Raw genomic sequence first — 14704 nt, forward strand, 5'->3', positions numbered from 1 at the left:
TCCAATAAAATATGTACTCAAAACAAAGAGTAATACGAGCTGCTGATTACTGGCCTCCAGTCAAACAAATACGGTAATTAGATAGAAAATATGAATTCTACAGCAATATCCGCAGATCATAACAGAAAAATACAGTGTCAACAGCAAAAGATATAGAATTCCTGCATAGTTAAAGATATTTCCTTTAGAGAATTTTTCTTCAGCTCTACCAGCATTCAAATGACATCAAACTTAAAAAAATAATCTGGATCCCAATTCCCATATACACATACATTATATTGTTGTTCAGCTTTCAAACGGTAGTAATTCCAAGCAATATTGTGAATCCATTTAGGAGCACTATGTGCTTTTTTGAATTACGTTTGAGCTTTAGCCTATGTACTTTCTCTTGAGATGCAAATATGTGCTTCTTCGATTAGGTTTAATCTGGGCGCAGAATGCAGAGTGCTAGAGCCAGAAGATTGTCGTCGACTTGTCGTTTCACCGTCCTTCATTAACCATCCATATAAATTCATCACAGAGAAATGTGAAGAGTCATTCCGTTTCGCTATGTACAAGATGGTGTTCTTAGGCGCCGTGTCAGAATTGTTCATGATGTCTTCCCCCACTTGTGTCCTATATAGTCGCTAGAATGTTGCCCTGCTCGCCTCCTCTCCACTTACTGCATCACATACCTCCAAAACAAAAAACCAATAGGTGGCATTAGTTTTCGCGTTGGACAGTGATCATATTGATTTGTCTCTGCCTATCTGCATATATTTTTTGTATACGATTGTGTTCACAGTTCATAATGCCTGCCGATGATGATCTGTCCATTGCGAAAAGATTCCGGAATAGTCCCCCATTCGGACCTCCGGAAGGGGACTGCCAAGGGGGAGGTTACAATGAGAAAAAGATTGAATAATCAAGGAAAGGATAATGTTCTACGAGTCGGGGCGTTGAATGTCAGAAGCTTGAACGTGGTAGGGAAACTAGAAAATCTGAAAAGGGAAATGCAAAAGCTCAAGCTATAGTAGGGGTCAGTGAAGTGAAGTGGAAGGAAGACAAGGATTTCTGGTCAGACGAGTATTGGGTAATATCAACAGCAGCAGAAAATGGTATAACAGGTGTAGGATTCGTTATGAATAGGAAGGTAGGGCAGAGGGTATGTTACTGTGAACAGTTAAGTGACGGGGTTGTTCTAATCAGAATCGACAGCAGACCAACACCGACAACGATAGTTCAGGAGATGAACAGAGAGAGAAAGTGTATGACGATATTGAAAGGGTAATGCAGTATGTAGAGGGGGACTAAAATCTAATAGTCATGGGCGACTGGAATGCAGTTGTAGGGGAATGAGTAGAAGAAAAGGTCACAGGAGAATATGGGTTGGGACAAGGAATGAAAGAGGAGAAAGACTAATTGAGTTCTGTAACAAGTTTCAGCTAGTAATAGAGAATAACCTGTTCAAGAATCACAAGAGGAGGAGGTATACTTGGAAAAGGCCGGGAGATACGGGAAGATTTCAATTAGATTACATCATGGTCAGACAGAGATTCCGAAATCAGATACTGGATTGTAAGGCGTACCCAGGAGCAGATATAGACTCAGATCACAATATAGTAGTGATGAATGGTACGCTGAAGTTCAAGACATTAGTCAGGAATAATCAATACGCTAAGAAGTGGGATACGGAAGTTCTAAGGAATGACGAGATACGGTTGAAGTTCTCTAACGCTGTAGATACAGCAATAAGGAATAGCGCAGTAGGCAACACAGTTGAAGAGAAATGGACGTCTCTAAAATGGGCCAACACAGAAGTTGGGAAGGAAAACATATGTACAAAGAAGGTAGCTGCGAAGGAACCATTGGTAACAGAAGAAATACTTCAGTTGATTGATGAAAGGAGGAAGTACAAACATGTTCCGGGAAAATCAGGAATACAGAAATACAAGTCGCTGAGGAATGAAATAAATAGGAACTGCAGGGAAGCTAAGACGAAATGGCTGCAGGAAAAATGTGAAGACTACGAAAAAGATATGGTTGTCGGAAAGACAGACTCGGCATACAGGAAAGTCAAAACAACCTTTGGTGACATTAAAAGCAACGGTGGTAACATTAAGAGTGCAACGGGAATTCCACTGTTAAATGCAGAGAGCAGACAGGTGGAAAGAATACATTGAAAGCCTCTATGAGGGGGAAGATTTGTCTTATGTGATAGAAGAGGAAACAGGAGTCGATTTAGAAGAGATAGGGGATCCAGTATTAGAACCGAAATTTAAAAGAGCTTTGGAGGACTTACGGTCAAATAAGGCCGAAGGGATAGATAACATTCCATCAGAATTTCTAAAATCATTAGGGGAAGTGGCAACAAAACGACTATTCACGTTGGTGTGTAGAATATATGAGTCTGGCAACATACCATCTGACTTTCGAAAAAGCATCATCCACACAATTTCGAAGACGACAAGAGCTGACAAGTACGAGAATTATCGCACAACCAGTTTAACACCTCATGCATCGAAGCTGCTTACAAGAATAATATACAGAAGAATGGAAAAGGAAATTGTGAATGCGCTAGGTGACGATCAGTTTGGTCTTAGGGAAAGTAAAGGCACGAGAGAGGCAATTCTGATGTTGCAGCTAATAATGGAAGCAAGGCTAAAGAAAAATCAAGTCACATTCATAGGATTTGTCGACCTGGAAAAAGCGTTCGACAATATAAAATGGTGCAAGCTCTTCAAGATTCTGAAAAAAGTAGGGGTAAGCTATAGGTAGAGAATGGTCATATACAATATATACAACAACCAAGAGGGAATAATAAGAGTGGACGATCAAGAACAAAGTGCCTGTATTAAGAAGGGAGTAAGACAAGGCTGTAGCCTTTCGCCCCTACTCTTCAATCAGTACATCGAGGAAGTAATGATGGAAATAAAAGAAAGGTTCAGGAATGGAATTAAGATACAAGGTGAAAGGATATCAGTGATACGATTCGCTGATGACATTGGTATCCTGAGTGAAAGTGAAGAAGATTTAAATGATCTGCTGAACGGAATGACCAGTCTAATGAGTACACTGTATGGTTTGGGAGTAAATCGGAGAAAGAAGAAGGTAATGGGAGGTAGTAGAAATGAGAAAAGCGAGAAACTTAACATCAGTATTGATGGTCACGAAGTCAATGAAGTTAAGGGTTTCTGCTACCTAGGCAGTAAAATAACCAATGACGGATGGAGCTAGGAGGACATCAAATGCAGACTCGCTATGGTAAAAAGGGCATTTCTGGCCAAGAGAGGTCTACTAATATCAAATACCAGCCTTAATTTGAGGAAGAAATTTCTGAGGATGTACGTCTGGAGTACAGCATTGTGTGGTAGTGAAGCACGATTTAAATAGAGTTTGAAAGACTTTTTGGTAGGCAACACCTTCTTCTCTGTAGATGAATATCTTCACAGAGACTATTAAGCTAGCTTAAGTAAAAATTTATGTTAGATTTTAGTTTCGACTGTTGGTCTCAACAGTCAAGATTAGATATTTTGTGTATGATAAATATTTTAATAGTACGTAACAGTGATTCAGTCTCACTGCTTGTAAATTCTGTAAATATTAACTGTTCCAGTCTACGGCATTGTATTCACCAGTTTCGACAAACTCTTGACGAATGATCAGGGTAGTATATACTTTATTCAAACATTTTATGCTTATATGTTATACTTTCTAACATGTTTCACACCCACGATGATCATCTCATTTTTTGGGTCTATGGAACGAAAACCGAATCTAATCTATCTGCCGGTTCCCGACATAGATTTACCTCGGTGATAGGCCTGGAACAGATGTATGCAGCGTGACAATGCCGTTGTCTGTTTGGAAAGCTGCGATGTTTGCTGTGATTAAAATTGGGAAATGCTGAGTGATTTTAGCAGTGGCGGGAACAGAACCACGGCCGACCAACCCCCGTATAACACATCGGTATGTAGTTAGTATGCCTACATGTGTGACTTACGAAGGAAACTAACAAATCGTGACCTGATTGACTGTGATCAACAAAGACGCAGAAGGCAATATTTTATGAGCCAAATGTATTTTATCAGAAAATTTTGTGCATGTTTGCCACAAACATGATTTTCTTGTATAACACATAACGTTACACAGGGTCGTCTCCTTCCAGTTGCCCACTGATGTGTACATGATTAAATGACATGGGCCACACAAAGTGGCACAGAACAGGAGTTTGACAAGGAGATGGACTGTCCCTAATTCTCTTTAGCTTGGTTTTAGACAAAACAGTAAAAAATGGGAAAGCCCGTAAAAAAAGATGCACAATGGGTGTAAGCATGGGCCAAAGAAAGTACAAGTTCGAAGTGAAATGTGTAGCCTTTGCGGATGATATGGCAATGATAACTGAAAACCTAACAGACGCAACAGTTATGCTTGGTATGTATATAAATTAACACAAAACTACTACAGTAAGAAATATATCCATACAAGCGAAGATTTGACATTATAATTAAGTTATTAGGACACAAGCACCGTATGGATCAGAGTGCCTAACAATGAATAGGAAAGGCAAATTAAGAGAACTAGAGAAATTAGAAATAGTAAGAAATATTCTAGGTACTGAGGAAAACAAGGAAAATAGGTGGATTATAAGGAGAAATAAAGATTTATACAAATATACAGAAAAGATCACAGATTCAATGAGGAAGAGGCGGCTAAAGTGTAATGGACATTTAAAATGAATGGAAGAAACACGGATTACAATGAAACATTTTAATTACGTTACTAAGATGAAAAAAAGCTGTAGGATGGATAGAAGCAGTAAAAAAAGGCGCCAACAAAATAGTGGTTACAGGAGAAATAATACGTGACAGGAATCAGTTCAGGCTACCGATAGAAAACACAGACTATGACGACGATGAGCCAAGACATCGATACAAAAGAGTGTGGACAGATGATCAGAGACGAGCAGGAGCCGAGAAAATGAAGAAATACTGGGAAGAACGGAAGAAAAAGGAACACCACAAGTCTTAAGTTGGATGCAGTCCATATCTGGCCAAATTCATATTAAATGTTGAATCAGAAAATTTCAAAAGTCTTGTAGTGAATATAGAAACGGAGATTTCCATACGCGAACTTCAACATAATACGAAATTCGACAGTAATGTGGTACGACTGCCATTCGGATAGGTGTAAGCGATGTCTACCCTTTGACCGAATCTGCTCTTCATTGCTGCCACTCCCAGCTAGTTTGACTGAACATCTCATGCCTATTAATAGTGGAGGAATATCACACTGAGCGAAAGATGTCGGACAGCGTTTACAGACTTCAGCAGTTTCAATTTTACACAATGAAACCTGCAATGAGCCCTCGTTTCCACAAAAAGCGAAGTTATCAGCATGGATTTGAGCTTTCGACAGAGCCAAAGCGGACGAGCCTCGGAACGGAAGACCCCTGTCTGAGTGACAGGGCGTTCGTCTGTGATGTAATCCTATTATCGCGACTGAGTGGCCACTGTTCAAAGCGGAACCCGCACAAAGCCAAAGCTCCGAGACAAGTTCTTTGTCTGCAAGACATCTGCAAAAGCTACAGCTTTAGAGGGAACGTTTCGCTGCCACCGCCATCGCAGCTTCTACCGCAATCGACGATCATCCGTCACTTACCATTCAAAACATCCCCACACGTCTTTCGGTTTCCACTATGGCGTAATCTCAAGTTACAATGCCTCCTCCCACCGTTATACACGTGTACATCTGTCTTTCCCAATCTCCTGCGGTCATCAACTGGAGCTCATCCAAGTCGCACCAGCCATACTCCTCTCGTCCAATATTTCCTTAAATTACACTACTTTCAGCGCCAGTGTCAGACTCTTCGCAGTCAGCGGCAGGGCCTGGGTTCTGTCAACAGCACCACGTACTACACGTTTGGCACCTCACTCCGACCAACTTACACCATCCCCTACATCCCTGACAAAAAACTCAGCAGCGACACCCTGGACTATGATAACGTCTTGATCAGAATGAAGCAATAGCTCCAAAAAATCTCGCATCACCTACCTCCAGTCTGTACCACCACTTTATTGTTATCTACAACCGTAAAAAATACCACAAGACGCCTCAGCACCAATAATGCTTTCACCCTTGACCCAGAAACCTCCGAAACAACCTGAAAGAACAGTTCTACCAGAATCATGAAAAGAACCTCAAACCTTACTCTTCTCCCATCTACAACCCGATTTTCCCACGTCCAGAACTGTCCTACTTGAAATCTACAAATACATCCCATGCTCACCAATTAAACATATCACCTCAGTAAAGGACTCTGGAGTATTGCAGATAGCGAGGAAATTGGAGTGGTAAGATGCCAGGTTCCAAAATATAACGTTTGAGTTAGAAAAGACTATTAATTTACTGTATAAAGTTTGGGCAATTGCGAGTATGACTTGCGCACTGTGTATTACATGCAAACGCAGTTGCGTATACAGATAGTTTATCAATCCCGGTAATCGAGAAATCCGATGTTTGCCTTTTATATCGAAATGGTTCAAATGGCTCTGAGCACAATGGGACCTTACATTGAAGGTCGTCAGTCCCCTAGAACTTAGAACTACTTAAACCTAACTAACCTAAAGACATCACACATATCCATGCCCGAGGCAGGATTCGAACCTGCAACCGTAGCGGTCGTGCGGTTCCACAGTGTACCTCCTAGAACCTTTCGGTCACCCCTGCCTTGCCTTTTATAGATATTGATACTGGCAAGATATCGGTCACGGGAATTCCAGGGCTTTCGAGAATGTTTCAATTTTCACTTTAAATTTTTGTTTGATTTTGCGTTTGGCACTGTAATTCCTGAGTAGAGCTGGTCTTAATAGCCATATAGATGGGTCGTCTATTAACAAATGACAAAGAATTATTTTTTTCATGTGATATCTTAACGTAATTAATTATATCAGGATTTTTTCCCTACTTCTACTGGGAAACCATGCTTCTTGCCCAATTTAAAGATTCTAGGCCCGTAGGAAGTAACCAATACCAGATTAGTGATTTTGCGAGATTTAAAATGTGTGATTGAAACGGCCATACCTTTTGACTGCCTTGATTTACGAGCTCAAATCTTTTACATTGCCAAGTGACCAGAGACCCTATAGTGTGATATGACTTCCTACTTGATACGTTTACCCATTTCTGAGAAAAATGTGGCTTAACGGCCGCACAGACAGAATGCTAAGAAATGAGCAAAGAATATTTTTGTGACATAAGTACTAATTAATAACTTTTTGATTTTTCCCATACTTTTGCTGTGAAATGTCTCTTTCTTGCAGCATTTCATTACTCTAGGTCAACTGGAAGTAGCTTAAAGGTTTTGATGAGCGACATTGCAAGTATCAAAATAGGATCCATAAGTGGCCGTATGTGAATTGACTTACGATATTAAATTTTGTACATTGACAATGCGCCCTAACCTTTCTATCTCCCACAAATTTGAGCTTCATACATCTAGCCGTTCCTGAGAAAGAGGGTACTTAATAGACGGACAGACTGACTGTCGGTTAACAGTCGCCTACAAAATGTATCTTCTTTTCTTCTGATATATGTAATGTATTGTCAAACACTGCTTTTTGCCAAATGACTCCATGTCAACGGTAAGTCCCATATAGGCTAAGATGAATGACGTCTTTGTTTGCTCATTTAGGGAAAATAAAAGACAATGCAACAAAAAACGTGGTTTTTACGTACAAAAGAAATATGACGAGTGAGGAGTACCAAAATGTTTAACGCAGATGATTTTGATTTGATTTATTGCTCATTTAGAGACATATTTGCTTACATTTTATTACAGGTCGTTCACTTTACAGCTTTTCGTGTAGATTACAAGATATATTCCATATTCCAAACAACAACTATTGTTTTCAGTAATTACAATGGAAATACTAATTAATTAAAATAGCTGGACCTTTTGATTCCCTTGTCTTACAAGTATCAATTGTTTATACTTTATACGTAATTCTTGTGTCATCCAGTGTACTGGTGACACTGTTTTCCGAGCCTCCTAGCCTACCCTCCGGTAATCTCAGCTGTTCCTCAGATCTATCTATATCAATTCAAATTCTGGTACAAGAGTACTTCCCCAAAATAAACCCTTCTTAAACCCAGACTCTAATTTAAGCACAATCCATTATCATCTATAGTCTCATTGTCTTTACCTTACCAATTACGACTGGCCCATCCAATTATTTGAAATACCAAAATAGGTTGGACTAAAATGTGTTCATCAGCTAAAATAGATTCCCTGCCCAGTAACTATTCTACAGAAGTCCGACAATAGACTACAACTAATAAAATATCTAACTTGCGCAATATGAGAATTACGCCTATTCCCAGTCCTTCACATATAAAAATCCCTGATCACACCTGTTCTTTGCCTTGTAGATGTAACAGGCATTTCCACATCTCCAAAGTTCCATCAGGTTCTACAGACGTCAGAACGCCACGCTTTCCGCTTGCCTTTCCGACCCCCTAACGCTATTCTACAAGAATCATCTTATAAGATTTACCGATCTTCTCTTCCATAAATGAACACGTACGTTATGCTACATTACCTGTAAACTCGTTGCTCGTCGTCCTCTAATTTCCGAACCACCCACGGATTCTAATACCGTGACACGTCTATACCAAAATGTTACATCAACATTATACCTTTACCCTCTCCACATCCTATCCGATGAAAGTTGAATGACATCCTTTTATCCGACCATTAAATTTGCTCAGTCATGGTATAATCGTTCATCGAAACCACCCCTCCTTCCCTCATCGCAGCTCTCAGCATCAGCAATCTCCCGTATTTCTACCCTAAGGCTTGGTTAGGAACCTCATCGATAATCACCCTTGTGAATCACTGAGTCAAGCATTTACCAACGTAAACCGACCTCATACATCACTTAAAAGTTTACAGTTCGCTTGAGAGCGTTACCCATGGTAGTCTTCATGAAATCACATCTGCGTGTTAAGTATTGTAAACAATCAACAAACTAACCTTTCATCTTTTAACCAACGCAACTAACAATCCGTATTTTATATTGTGGAAACACTCAATTTCCTGACGCCAAGTAAATACTTTAATACGTTTTAAATTTTTAAAATCATGTGGCTGAAGAGAAGCAATTGGTGTCTGTTGAGAGGCTATCTTTAGCAAGGTTGTTGTGAGTAGGATCAAATAACAATAAAGTAATGGAGGAACTTTACAGTCTGTATGGCTCGCTCTAGGACTGCTGAATTGTTTATAGCCGATGTGCTGCCAACGAAGTTTCATGCATTCCCGCAATTACACGCAGCAAGTAACACACTATATGATAATAAGGTTCACTACAAACTGTAGGATTAAAAATTATTGACCCGTACCATTCGTATAATAACCAGCACGAAACGGAAAAGGGCAATTGTAAGCGACGAACAGTAGGTCAATGGAATGACGATAAGAAAAATAGAAGCGTTAGGATTTAATATCCCATTGATTATGAGGTCATAAGAGACGGATCACAAGGTAGGATTGGGGAATGATGCGGAACGAACAAACGATGTGGAACACAACGACATATAAACATAAAAACGTGTCAGACTATATGTTACAAACACGACATTGGTTTAACACGGACTGATAAGGAACAATCCAAAAATTTTGCATCCCTAAATTACTTCTGGCCAAGTTACTGCAACATAAATAATCTGAAACGAAAATTAAACTAAGTCTAATCAGCATGACTAAAGCATAGTTATATAAATATGACAATAAGAGAAAAGTATCGGTATATGTTATAGCCCACTGTCCAAGGCTACTGGGGCCGGGCGATAAATTAAAAATGTCAAATTAATCACCTTCAGCAATTAATTAATTTTTACCCAACCAACACAAGGTGAGTACACAAACTTAAAATGAATGTGACTCATCAGTGCAAGAAGGATTCAGCCATCTTCTGTTGCTTTTAGACCTTACAGCTAAGGATCAGTCATGAGGCACCTTAATTTAGAATAGACGCATTAGTTAATATACAAGTAATTTAATAAATTGCTGTGAATAATAAAGGATTGTTGATTTTTAATCAATGAGACATTAATACAGCCCACAACCAAACGACTGGTTCTTACAATGCGTTTATTCAAACCAAATTGATATGTATTGCAGTGGCCTAACTTAAGTAGTTGCTGAACACAACAAAAATGTAAAGCAAAAATCGTTCAATTTTACAGTGCAAGCAGAGTTTTCGTGCGCAGCTGGGATCACAAACCAAGGCATGGGGCGATGCACTATTTCCCTTAAATAGCAACAAAATAGTAAAGTTCAACAGACACATACAAGTCTCTGTACATTAATAAATTCATCTTGGCACAGATAGTCACTGAGAGACAGCTTGGTTATGCATCTGTGCAGGCTAGTGATCAGAATGGCAAAATAGTCCTGAAGTGAGAGACACCAAAATTATTCTGTGCCCCGAATAACAGTTAAACATCGCTGCTATCAGGCGCCATTACCTTGCCAAAATCAACCTTCCTAACCAAATAAAGATGACGCAAGACTCCCATCGTTGATCTGCCGAATATTAAAACTTAGTCACGGAACACACTGCCTAACCCAAGATGGCAACTATTTGCCACAGATTTTAAACAGTAAAATAACGTGTATATCTCGTAGGCATAATTGACATACAAAATTTATTGGTTGTTTTAAATATTACATGCTCCAAGATAAAAATTCTAGAACCTTGTAAAAATGGCAACTTCATTTGTTATGGCCCAGCAGCACCGTGCTTCTCAAATCACCATCGAAACGCCATTACATTTTCGGAATTCTTAGTAAATATTATTAGGATAATGGGTTAGTAGCATAAACCAGTGTTGTTGGCAGTACCCCTTGGTGTATATATGAAGAAACCTTTGTTTCAGCACCAAAGCATAGTAGTTACCCTAAATTATTTACAACAGCTGGTGTAATTGCTCAAAAAAATATAAAGATGGTCATTCTATCGCTGACTTCACGAGTTATCCTACAGTACCTTCAGTATATTTAGATGTCTGTAACTTCTGTTATTAATTCCGTGGAGGTTTTATACACGAAGTTTGATAATTTAGTTATTGTTGGTTCAAAATGGCTCTGAGCTCTATGGGACTCAACTTCTGCGGTTCGCAGTCCCCTAAAACTTAGAACTACTTAAACCTAAATAACCTAAGGACATCACACACATCCGTGCCCGAGGCAGAATTCGAACCTCTGACCGTAGTGGTCGTGTGGTTCCAGACTGTAGCGCCTACAACCCCTCGGCCACCCCGGCCGGTGTTAATGATGCTATTATACATACGGAGTGATGTCACAGTATCGCGAGTCCAACTTGTTTAGATTTCTGTTAGCGTGTGTAGAAGTGGGTCAAGTGTTCCAGTGCAATTCTCTGTTTCACTCTTGAATATATGGCCATGTCATATAGCTACCCTGCTATAATCAAAATGAGACACTTCCTCCCTCCTACCTGGAGGTTGTCCAAGACGATAGCCGCCTGTGCACCCATGGTATAGGGGGACCGTCTTTGATTAGTAGTAAAAACGTTTTTGTTACCGTGTTAGAACCCCGCCACCACTTAAATTTTCAGTAAAATTTTTCAGCAACGGCGGCCGAAGACTTCCACCAAAAGAAGATACCAGTTATTCAACCAACGGCCTTCTGAAAAAGGGCGGAGGTGCAGTCAGAGGTTCATGGCACTCTCTTGCCCTTCGTGTGGGAAACTAGCCCTAAAGGCGAAACGATCAACAGTGAAGGCAGTGGAAACCAATGCGTATCCACAGGACATGTGGCCTGTAATTGAAAAGTGTCATGATAATCTCACCATTGGCAAAATATTCCGGAATAGTCCTCTATCCTGTTCTTCTGGAGGCAACTGTCAAAGAAGAGATGACGATCAGAAAAAGAATGAGTAATGAACGGAAGGATAACGTTCTAAAAGTCGGTACGTGGAATGTCAGAAGCTTGAACGTGGTAGTGAAGCTGTAAAATCTGAAGAGGAAATAGTAAGGCTCCCTTTTAGATGTAGTAGAGTTCAGTGAACGGAAATAGAATGCAGTCAAAGATTTCTGGTCAGACGAGTACAGAGGAACATCAACAGTGACAGAGAATGGTATAACTCTAGTAGGATTCGTTATGAATAGGAAGGCAGGGCAGAGTTATATTTACTGTGAACATTTCAGTGGCAGCGTGGTTCTCATCAGAAACGGCAGCAAACCAATACGGACTACGATATTTAAGGTGTACACATCGACGTCGGGAGCCGAAGATAAAGAGATAGAGGAAGTATGTAAGGATGCTGAAGGGGTAGTTCAGTATGTAAGGCAGATGAAAATCTAATAGTCATGAGGGACTGAAATGCGGTTATAGGGGAAGGAGTAAAAGAAAGGCTTACGGTGCCTCTAGAAGACTTTAAGTAAAATAAGACAGAAGGGGTAGATTAATTTCATCAGAATTTCTAAAATTACTGGGGGAAGTGACAACATGCGTAGAATATATGAGTCTAGCAACATACCATCTGACGTATGGAAAAATATCATTCACACAATTCTGAAGACATCCAAGTTGCTGACATGAAAAATATGCGGACGAACGGAAAAGAGAACTAAGTATGTGTTAAATGGATACCAGTTTAGCTTTAGGTAAAGTAAAGGCAAGTCCATAGCATCTGTTGACCTGGAAAAAGCGTTCGACAATATAAAGACATGCAAGGTATTCAAAATTCTGAGAAAAACAGGGGTATGCTATAGGGAGAGACTGGGAATATGCAATATGTACAAGAGCCAAGAGGAAGTAATAAGTGTGGATGACCAAGAACCAAGAGCTCGGGTTAAAAAGGTTGTAAGACAAGAATTTAGCCTTTCGCCCCTACTGATCTGTCTATACACCAAAGAAGCAATGAGAGAAATCAAAGAAAGATTCAAGAGAGAAATTAAAATTAAAGTAGAATGGATATCAATGTTAAATTCGCTGATGACACTGCTAACCTCCGTGAAAGTGAAGAAGAATTGGAGAATCATCTGAATGGAGTGAATAGTCTAACGAGTAGAAAATATGGACTGAGTGTAACTCGAAGAGAGACGTCAGTAATGAGAAGAAGCAGAAATGAGAATAATTAGAAACCAAACACCAGTACTGCTGATAAGGAAGAAGAAAAAGGTAACCAAGGAGATTAGCACTGGCAGAAAGGGCATTTCGAGGATATTACTAGTTTCAAACATAGATGGAGAATGTACGCGTGCAGCACAGCATTGTACGGTATTGAAACAAGGATTGTGGAAAAACCACATTTAAGATGTGGCGCTCCAGAAAAATATTGATCAGGTGAAGTGATAAGTCAGTCATGAGCAGGTTTTCCACAGAATCGGTGAGAAAGGAATGTATAGAAAACGCAGACAAGAAAACGAGTCAGGATAGTGGGACATCTGTTAAGACACCAGGGAATAATTTCCATAGTACTTGCTATAGGGGGTAAAATTGTAGAGGAAGACAGAGTTTGCAGCACATCAAGCAAATAACTGAGGACGCAGTCTGCAAGTGCCACTCCGAGATGAAGAGGTTAGTACAGGAGAGGAATACATGGCGGGCTGAGTCAAACCAGTCAGAAGACAGAAAAGAAATAAAGGAAAATCTCCTGTAGCCTGATCTAAAGCACAGGTCACCTACCTGACTTGACCAGAACAATACAACTAGCTAGCCACATCTCGCTCAACAATACCCGCTGTTTTGTAATCCTTTGCGTAGCAGACTCACAGCTCGTAAGTTTCTAGTATTACGTTGACATGACTTTAGCACGAAGAAAGGTATTCTTTTGCTATGTCATAAAAGAGGACTTGACATTTGAATGTTTAATCAACGCTTTTGATGTAATTAAGAAAGAAAGACCCTGTCTGCATCACTTTTGTATGCTTATTCTGAGTACCGGTTTCTGCCTTTGTTATAGGTCCTACTGAGAATCCTGTATCTAATTACAGAGAAGCGCAGTCCGGGAGCAGAACAAAGATTCAGTCTCTGCATGAGTAAGGAAACTGCGTGAAGGAGGGACTCCTGAAAGGAGTTTCATCACTGTGTACTTGTGTGGTGGTGTAACGTACATTTCACGCCAGTTAGGCAGAAATACTTGCCTTCTGGCTCGCAGCGAAGCCCCGTCGCTCTACCATAGAAAATGGAAAGCGGCGCTGCGAGAAGGAGATGCCTCAGAGGCCCGTGTTCTTGTTTCCCGCTCGGCGCGCTTGTTTGGGGAAATGCCCCGTGACCTGCACGGTGAATGTGTTGCCTGCGGCTTGAGGTCTCTGCAACTATACGTGCAAGGTGCCTACTGCAGGGCCAACAGTGGTCATAAACAACAACTCTACACTACTGGGCAGGACTAGTCGACAAACAGGCAACTGTGTTTGAAAAAATATCTAATATGTCTTTACTGGAGTACTTCAGATATTTACATGATACGTTAAGATGCTTACATGATACTTTAATAAATATTTTTAGAGACGTGCGCTGAGTATTTTTTAATATGCCTTTTATATGTAATGCAGGGTTTTAGGCGTAGAAGAGAAGGTATGTTGGTTGCCCACTGATGATAGTGTACTGAACAATGTTGTTTTAGTATTAATTTCATCTGGAAACTAATAATTATAGGTATTCATAGTTGTATGTTTTAGGTTGTTTATTACGTCCAAG

The sequence above is a fragment of the Schistocerca gregaria genome, chromosome 4 (assembly GCF_023897955.1).
Source record: "Schistocerca gregaria isolate iqSchGreg1 chromosome 4, iqSchGreg1.2, whole genome shotgun sequence".
NCBI lineage: Eukaryota > Metazoa > Arthropoda > Insecta > Orthoptera > Acrididae > Schistocerca > Schistocerca gregaria.